This window comes from Muntiacus reevesi, chromosome 5 (genome assembly GCF_963930625.1).
Source record: "Muntiacus reevesi chromosome 5, mMunRee1.1, whole genome shotgun sequence".
Taxonomy (NCBI): Eukaryota; Metazoa; Chordata; class Mammalia; order Artiodactyla; family Cervidae; genus Muntiacus; species Muntiacus reevesi.
In genome coordinates, this window is record NC_089253.1 from 87,293,983 (window position 1) to 87,302,968 (window position 8,986).

Here is an 8,986-nt window from a genome sequence, read left to right on the forward strand (position 1 = left end):
CAATACCAATGCTTCTTCATGTCGACCAAAAACACTACTTTGGTCTCCCACACAAAGTGGGGGTCCACTGTGACCAGTTGACAGATAAAGCCTTGCCTCAAGTCCAGCCCTCAGGGAGCCCCATTGGTCCACAGACTCGGGAACTTGTATCCCTGATTCCTGAATGTTTGATTGGAACGAACATCCTAGGAAACTGACAGAGTCCTCATGTTGGCTCTCTGACCAAAGAGAGGGGTTCAAGGGATAGGTAAGGCTCATTGGAAGGTCTTGGGTCTTCATCTCCCTATCAAGATAGTAAACCACATCCCACAGGGAACTGGAGTCATAAAAGACATGAAAGAAGCACCTATCACACCCCAGTTAAACTCACAAACCCAGAAAGATTTGGGGGAGTGGATGTTCCTAAACTTACTCACGCAGTGACTCCAATTGCAACTGCTCTCCCAGTTGTACTTCTGTACTGGAGTACATCAATACAGCCCCTGGGGTGGATGCAACCTTTTCTCCATAGTGATTTGTAAGGGATATTAGAACCATTTGCCTTTATCTGGTAGGGTCAACAGTATATTTTTATGGTGGTCTCCCTTCAGGGCTTTGTTGAATCTACTTTTGCAGGAAAGCACATAGCATGAGGATAGATAGATAGATATTGCAAAAGTGTACAGTGTGCAGAGATCATGATCATGACATTCCATCCAACATCACACTGATCCACTACATTGATGACATTGTACTGATTTGACCATCTAGGCAGAAAGCAGCAGGTAATACTTCATATGCTGTGTTAGTAAGGGTTAGTCAGGGCTTCCCAGGTCGTTCAGCGGTAAAGAATCTGCCTGCCAATGCAGGATCCACAGAAGACACAGGTTTGATCCCTGGGTAGGGAAGATCCCCTGGAGGAGGAAGTGGCAACCCACTCCAGTATTCTTGACAGGATAATCCCGTCAATGATATCCAGAAGAGCCTGGCAGGCTACAGTCCATGGAGTCGCAAAGAGTCAGACACGACTGAGCGTACATGAAAACCCACACATAGTCAGGGTCCAACCAGGAGACAGAGACAAGGAATCACAGATGTAATGAGCAACTGCTGCTGCTAAGGCAAGTATTCTTGTCTTGAGAATTCCATGGACAGAGGAGCCCGGCAGGCTACAGTTCGTGAAGTCGAAAGAGTCAGACATGACTTAGCAACTAAATCACCACCATTGCCCCTAAGGTAAGATCCAGACTTTGCTTTAGAACCATAGCTTTAGCTAACTGGAAGGGGTGCCATGGAAGAAAACCATGGACAAGTGCCTTGTTAGTAGCATCCTGCTGTAAACTGCCTGAATTGTAACAAAGGATCTGCTGTCCACTTGGGTGTGATGGCTGCTATGTTCCGTGGGAGCCAGGCACTGGAAAAGCCATTCACTGCAGAACCCCTTTGCTGGAGAAACTGCTGCAGGAGCCCAGTGCTGGATAAGCCAGAAACTGCGGCGGTCTGGCTACAGGAGTGCACTTGAACCAGGAAAGGACTCATCCTTTTTCACTGTTCCTCCAGTGCCCTCTACTGACAAACATTAACATTGTTAGAGACGGCAAGGGAGAAATAGGTAGAGGGCATGTTAAGAAGTGTGAAATAGGTCTGAGATTTTATCCTACTCTCAAATTAACAAATTACCCTGCCCCCATCTCATGGATGCTGTCAGAAAACCTAGGATACCTTGCTCAGTTCAAAGACTTTTACTGTACACTTGTTTTTTTTCCCACACCACAGGGCATGTGGGATCTTAGTTTCCTGTGTAGGGGTATATGTGAGTCTGTGTGTGTGTGTGTGTGTGTGTGTGCACACGCATGCTCTTAGTCGTGTCCAACTCTTTTGAGACCGCATGGACTGCAGCTTAGGAGGTTCCTCTGTCCATGGGATTATCCTGGCAAGAATACTGGAGTGGATTGCCATGACCTCCTCCAGGGGATCTTCCCAGCCCAGGGATCGAACTCGCCTCTCCTGCAGCCCCTGCATTGCAGGCAGATTCTTTACCGCTGAACCACTGAGGAAGCCCACTGTGTTGGCTATTCTGTGACTTTTGCCTCTTCATATAAAATTCAGAATCAATTTGTTGACATCCACAGAGTAACTTGCTCATACTTTTTTTGGAGTTGTCCTTGAACCTATAGATCAAGTTGGAAATAACTGGTATCTTGAAAATATTGAGTCTTTCAATTCATGAACATGGAATAGCTCTCTCCATTTATTTAGCTCTTTGACATCTTTCATCAGAGTTTTGAAGTTTTCCTCAGATAGATTTGGTCCATATTTTGTAATTTTCATATTTAAGTATCTCATCTGGGGGGAGTAATTTAAAGTGTAGTATACTTTTTATTTCAAATTCCTCTTTGTTCATGGTGATGTATAGGAAAGCAATTGACTTTTGTATATTAATGTTTATCCTGAAATTTTGCTGAAATTGCTTATTAGTTCCAGGTTTTTTCAGTTAGTTTTTTCACATCTTCTACATAGAGGATCACGACATCTGTGCACAAAGGGAGTTCTGTCTCTTCCTTCCCAATTTATGTCCCTTTTACCTCCTTTTTATCATCGTAATGCATTTGCTTTAGGACTTCCAGTACAATGTCAAGTAGCCATGGTGAGATATTCTTGGCTTTTTCAGATCTTACCAAGAAAGTTTCAAGTTTCTCACCATTAAGTGTGATGTTAGACGTAGATATTTTTAAGATATTCATCAAGATCTACAAGATGTTACCCTCCACTCCTAGTTTGTTGGGTCTTTTTTCATGAATGAGTGTTAGATTTTGTCAATTGCTTTTTATGCACCTATTGATATGATCATGTGATTTCTCTTATTTATCCTGCTATGTAATGGATTATAATAATTTACTTTTGGATGTTGAACAAGCCTCTATCTAGGAAAAATCTTTCTCAATTCTGGTGTATAATTCTTTTTACACATTTTTGGATTCAATTTTATAATATTTTGTAGAGGATTTTTTCATCTGAGTTCATAAGAGATAGTAGTTGTTTGGGGGGAATTAGGGGGATTTTTGTAATGTCTTTATCTGGTTTTGGTATTAGGGTAATGTTGGCTTCACAGAATAACTTAGGAAGTATTTCTTGTGTAATGTTGGCTTCACAGAATAACAGGAAGCATTTCTTGTGCTTCTATCTTCTGGAAGAGATTGTAGTGAACAGCATAACTTATTACTTAAATGTTGTATAAAATTCACCAGTAAAGCCATCTTAGCTTGGGGCTTTCTATTTGAAATATTCTTAAGTTAATTCAATTTCTTTAATTGATATTAGCCTATTTAGATAGCCTATTTCTCTATTTCTCTTTGTGTGAGTTATGGCAGCTTACATCTTTAAAGGAATTTGATTCATTTCATCAGGTTATCAAATTTGTCAGCATATAGTTATTTATTTGTTGTTGTTTAGTTGCTAAGTTATGTCCGACTCTTTGCAACCCCAGGGACAATATCTCACCAGGCTCCTCTGTCCATGAGATTTCCTAGACATGAATATTGGAGTGGGTTGCCATTTCATTCTTTAAGGGATCTTCCTGACTCAGGGATCGAACAGGCATCTTCTGTATCTCCTGCATTGCAGGCAGATTCTTTACCACTGAGCCACAAGGGAAGCCCATAGTTGTCCAAAACATTCCTTGATTATCCTTTTAGTGTCAATGGAATGTGTAATAATATCCCCTTTCTTTTCTGATGTTAGGAATTTGCATCCTACCTCTTTTTTTCTTAGTGTGGCTGGGGGCTTATTTATTTTATTGATCTTTTCAAAGAACTAGTTTTTGTTTTCTCTGTTGATCACCTACTTTCAATTTCATGTATTTTGCTCTAATTTTTATTATTTCTTTTCTTCTTCTTACCTAGGATTTAATTCCCTCTTCCTTTTCTAGTATCCTAAGGCAGAACCTTAGATTATTGATTTTAGGTCCTCTTTTCTAATATGCATATTCGATTGTATAAATTCCCCTCTAAGCACCGTTTTCACTGCATCACACATATTTGATAAATTGTATTGCTATTTTCATTTATTTCAAAGTACTTTAAAAATCTGTCTTGAGATTGATCCTTTGATCCATGTCAAAGGATTTTGGAAAAATTTTTTGTCATTATTGCTTCAAATTTTCCTTCCTTCCCTCTCTTTTTCCTTCTGGTGTTCCCATCACACATATATTACATTCATTGCCAATGTTCCACTGTTCTCAGATATTCTTTAGAAATATGTCTTTAATCTCCAGGTATTTGGGGACTTCCAGCTATCTTTCTGTCGCTGATTTATAGTTTAATTCCATTGTGGTCTGAAAGCAGTTAGTGTATGATTTCTATTCTTTTAAACTTGTTAAGGTGTGTTTTATGGCCCAGAATGTGTGCCATCTTGGTGAATGTTCCATGGGCAAGCGCCTTACAAATGTTTCTAATTATGCTCTATCATTCCTTGTATCACCGCTGTCATTCATTTCACTTACAAATATGCATATGTAATTAAATATATTATCACTTTTTTTATTTTGAACAAATTGCTATTAGTTAGATCAACTATGAATAAGAAAACTAGGCATTTTACCCTCACTTATTCATTCTGCAAGTCTCTTCCTTTCTATATGTAGATCTGAGTTTCTTACATGTATAATTTTTCTTCTCTCAAAAATAGAAAACAAAAACAAACAAACAAAAAAACTTCTTTTAACATTTCTTACAAGGCAGGTCTATAAGGAACAAATCCTGTCTTTTTTTTTTTTTTTTTTTTGGTCTGAGAAAGTCTTTATTTCTCCTTCACCTTTGAAAGGTAATTTCACAGAGTATGGAATTCTAGGTGGATGGGGTTTTTTTCTCTTAATTCTTTAAATATTTTAATCATTTTCCCCATGTTTACATGATTTCTTCAGAGAAATCAGATGTACTTCCTACCTTTGCTCCTCTGTAAGTAAGGCATTTTCACCCTCTGCCTTCTTCAAAGATTTTTCCTTTAAATTTGACTTTCTGAAGTTGGACTATGATCTGTCTAGGTGTATGTGTGGGGCATTTATCCTGCTTGGTGTTCTCTAATCTTTCTGGATCTGTGGTTTGATGTCTGACATTATTTGGGGAAAATTTTTGTTTCAACTATTGTGTTTCTTCCTTTCTTTCTTATCCTTCTGGTATTCCTGTTACATATATGTTATACTTTTTATAGTTGTCCCACAATTTTTAGATATTCTTTCTTTTTTGATATCCCGAGAAAACTATAATTCAAAAAATACATGAACCTCAATGTTCATTACAGTACTATTTATAATAGCCAGGACATGGAAGCAACTTAAATATCCATCAACAGAAGAATAGATTAAGAAGGTGTGGTACATGTATACAAAGGAATATTACTGAACCATAAAAAAAGAATGAAATAATACCATTTGCCGCAACAAGGCTTGACCTAGAGATTGTCATACTGAGTGAAGAAAGTCAGACAGAGAGGGACAAATATATATGATATCACTTATATGTGGAATCTTTTTTTTAAATGCTATAAATAAATTTATCTACAAAATAGAAATAGTCACAGATGTAGAAAACAACCTTACGGTTACCAAGGGGGAAAAAGAGAGAGGGATAAATTGGGAGACTGGGATTGACATATATACACTCTACATATAAAACATATAATTAATAAGGTCCTATTATACTGCAGTCCATGGGGTAGCTAAGAATCAGACAAGACTGAGCAACTTCACTTTCACTTTTCACTTTCATGCATTGGAGAAGGAAATGGCAACCCACTCCATTGTTCTTGCCTGGAGAATCCCAGGGACGGGGAAGCCTGGTGGGCTGCCGTCTATGGGGTCACGCAGAGTCGGACACAACCAAAGTGACTTAACAGCATACAGCACAGGAACTCTACCCAATATGCTGTAACAACCTACATGGGAAAAGAATCTGCAGAAGAGTGGCTATATCTACATGAATAACTGATTTACTTTGCTGCACAACAGAAATGCAGTTGGTAAAGAATCTGTCTGCCAATGCAGGAGACAAAAGAGACGTGGATTTGATCCCTGGGCGGGGAAGATCCCTTGGAGAAGAAAATGGCAACCCACTCCGGTATTCTTGCTGGATAATTTCATGGACAGAGGAGCCTGGTCGGCTACAGTCCGTGGGGTCACAAAGAGTCAAACACGACTGAGCACACACACACAAACACACACACACATGGAAAATAACACTACACTGTAAATCAACTATACTCCAAGAACAACAACAAATTTTCTTTTTAATGATCTGGTTAGACTAGAAGGAAATGGAAGCCCACTCCAGTATTCTTGCATGGAGAATTCCATGGACAGAGGAGCCTGGTGGGCTCCAGTCCATGGGGTCATAAAGAGTCGAACACGACTGAGTGATTATCACTCACACTAGACTAGGGGAGCGGTGTCTTTGCCCGGCCCTTAAACAAATTGTTAGGTAGAACAATGAGGGGTGGCCTGGCTGAAAGGGATGATCTCTAAAACCCATCCCAGACACATCCAGGAGTGCTCACAGATAAGCCACAAAATAACCACAGAGGCTTTTCCAACTCCTGTATATGCCCCTAGGCCCACAGTGGATACAAAATAACCAAGGAGCTTCTCAAGTAACCTTAGGCATCTAGGAGCCCATTAAGGGAAAGTCTCTCAGTTGTGTCCAGCCTCTTTGTGACCCCATGGACTATACAGTCCATGGAATTCTCTGGATGGGTAGCTTTTCCCTTCTCCAGGGAATCTTTCCAACCCAGGGATTGAACTGAGGTCTCCCACATTGCAGGCAGATTCTTTACCAGCTGAGCCATAAGGGAAACCCAAGAATACTGGAGTGGGTAGCCTATCCCTTCTCCAGCAGGTCTTTCCAACCCAAGAATTGAACCAAGGTCTCCTGCATTGCAGGCAGATTCTTTACCAACTGAGGTATCAGGGAAGCCCTCATGAATATTCTACTTCTGATTATAACAGACTGAATTATGGGAAGACATATACAACACCGCCTGCTGTTACATAATTTGCAATTGTGAATTGGCCTTGAGTGTTTGTCCATTTGCATTCCCTTTCATTGACTGGTAGTGGGTACAAACCCTATTATGCACAGGGCATAACCAAGAGAAAGAAACTCATAAAAAGGGGGAAACCAAGAGGGAGGAGTCAGACTTGTTGGGGTCAGCCTGCTCCCATGTCTCAGGAGTGTCTCTCTAATAAAAGATTTGTCTGTTTGAGCAGAACTGAGCTGTAACTTGTCTGTTATTTTAAACCTTTCAACCCACTGCTCTAGATTTTTGTTGCAATGAGACAAGAACCAAGAAAGAAAAATAAACTGGCCTGACAAAATCAATAATTTTGACTTTTTACTTATCAAATGTTCTGTTATTATGTATTTAGCTATCTGGATCTTTTGTATGCCCACAATATCCTTTAAGTGTTCCTGGCTGTAATTTTTGGGTAGATCCTTAAAGGCACAAAATGTCTTCAGAAGATTTTATTGTTCTTGAAGCTAATTAATAAATACTTGCAAAAAAAAAGACTAGTGGTGTGATTTCCTTCTCCTGATTGGACCCTGATTAATACAAGAGTATAGAGTTCATCATAAAAATAGACTAGGAATAGACTAGAGACAGGTCCAAATTACTGCCCACTAGGGAACCAAATGATAGTTATGTGGTGGGAATTAGGACCAGGGAGAAATGAGGACCTCTCCTGGGGAACCCTATGGGGAAGAGTCTTAAGATACAGTCCAGGACTGTCACTACTAGCACCAGAAATTCAAGCCAATGGCTGCAGAGCATCCTGTATTTCTTAGGCAGAGAAGTTGTGTTGACTGTTCTTCTCATCCCCTTCTGGATGTATCTTTTGTGGTAGACAGACTCTACAGGGGCCCCCAAGCTCTCCACCCCCTGGTGTTCACATGCTTGTGTGATCCCCTTGTATAGGCAAGCCCTATGATTTGCTTCTAACAGAATAAGGCGGAGAAGGCAATGGCACCCCGCTCCAGTACTCTTGCCTGGAAAATCCCATGGACGGAGGAGCCTGGTAAACTGCACTCCATGGGGTCTCGAAGAGTCAGACATGACTGAGTGACTTCACTTTCACTTTTCACTTTTATGCACTGAAGAGGGAAATGGCAACCCACTCCAGTGTTCTTGCTTGGAGAATTCCAGGGATGGGGTCGCACAGAGTTGGACACGACTGAAGTGACTTAACAGCAGCAACAGAATAAGGGGGCTTCTCTGGTAGCTCAGCTAGTAAAGAATCTGCCTGCAATGCAGGAGACTCTGGTCGATTCCTGGGTCAGGAAGTTCCCCTGGAGAAGGAATAGGCTACCCACTTGAGTATTCTTGGGTTTCCCTGCTGACTCAGACAGTAAAGAATTCGCCTGCAAGGTGGGAGACCTGGGTTCAAGCCCTGGGTTGAGAAGATCCCCTGGAGGAGGGCATGGCAAACCACTCCAGTATTCTTGCCTGGAGAATCCCCATGGACAGAGGAGCCTGGCAGGCTACAGTCCATGGGGTCAAAGAGTAGGACATTATTGAGCAACAGAATAAGTGGTGGGGGGTTCCGAAGCGCTGCAGATCCACCTGCCAGTGCAGGAGACTTAGGAGGCACAGGTTCGATCCCTGGGTCGGGAAGATCATCTAGAGTAGGAAATGTCAACCTGCTCCAATATTCTTGCCTGAAAGATTCCATGGACAGAGAAGCCTGGTGGGCTACAGTCCGTGGAGCCACAAAGAGTCAGACATGACTGAGTGACTGAGGACACGCACACAACGGAATGAGGCAAAGGTCACAGCGTACATGTGATAACTTTTGTGATTACATTACTTTAGAATTTAATGGCTATCGTGCTTAAGTCTTTCTCCTTTGCTCACTTTAAGGAAGAAAGCAGACCTTCCCTGGTGGTCCAGTGGTTAAGAAATTGCTTTGCAATGCAAGGGACATGGGTACCATCCGTGATCTGGAAGATCCCACATGCTT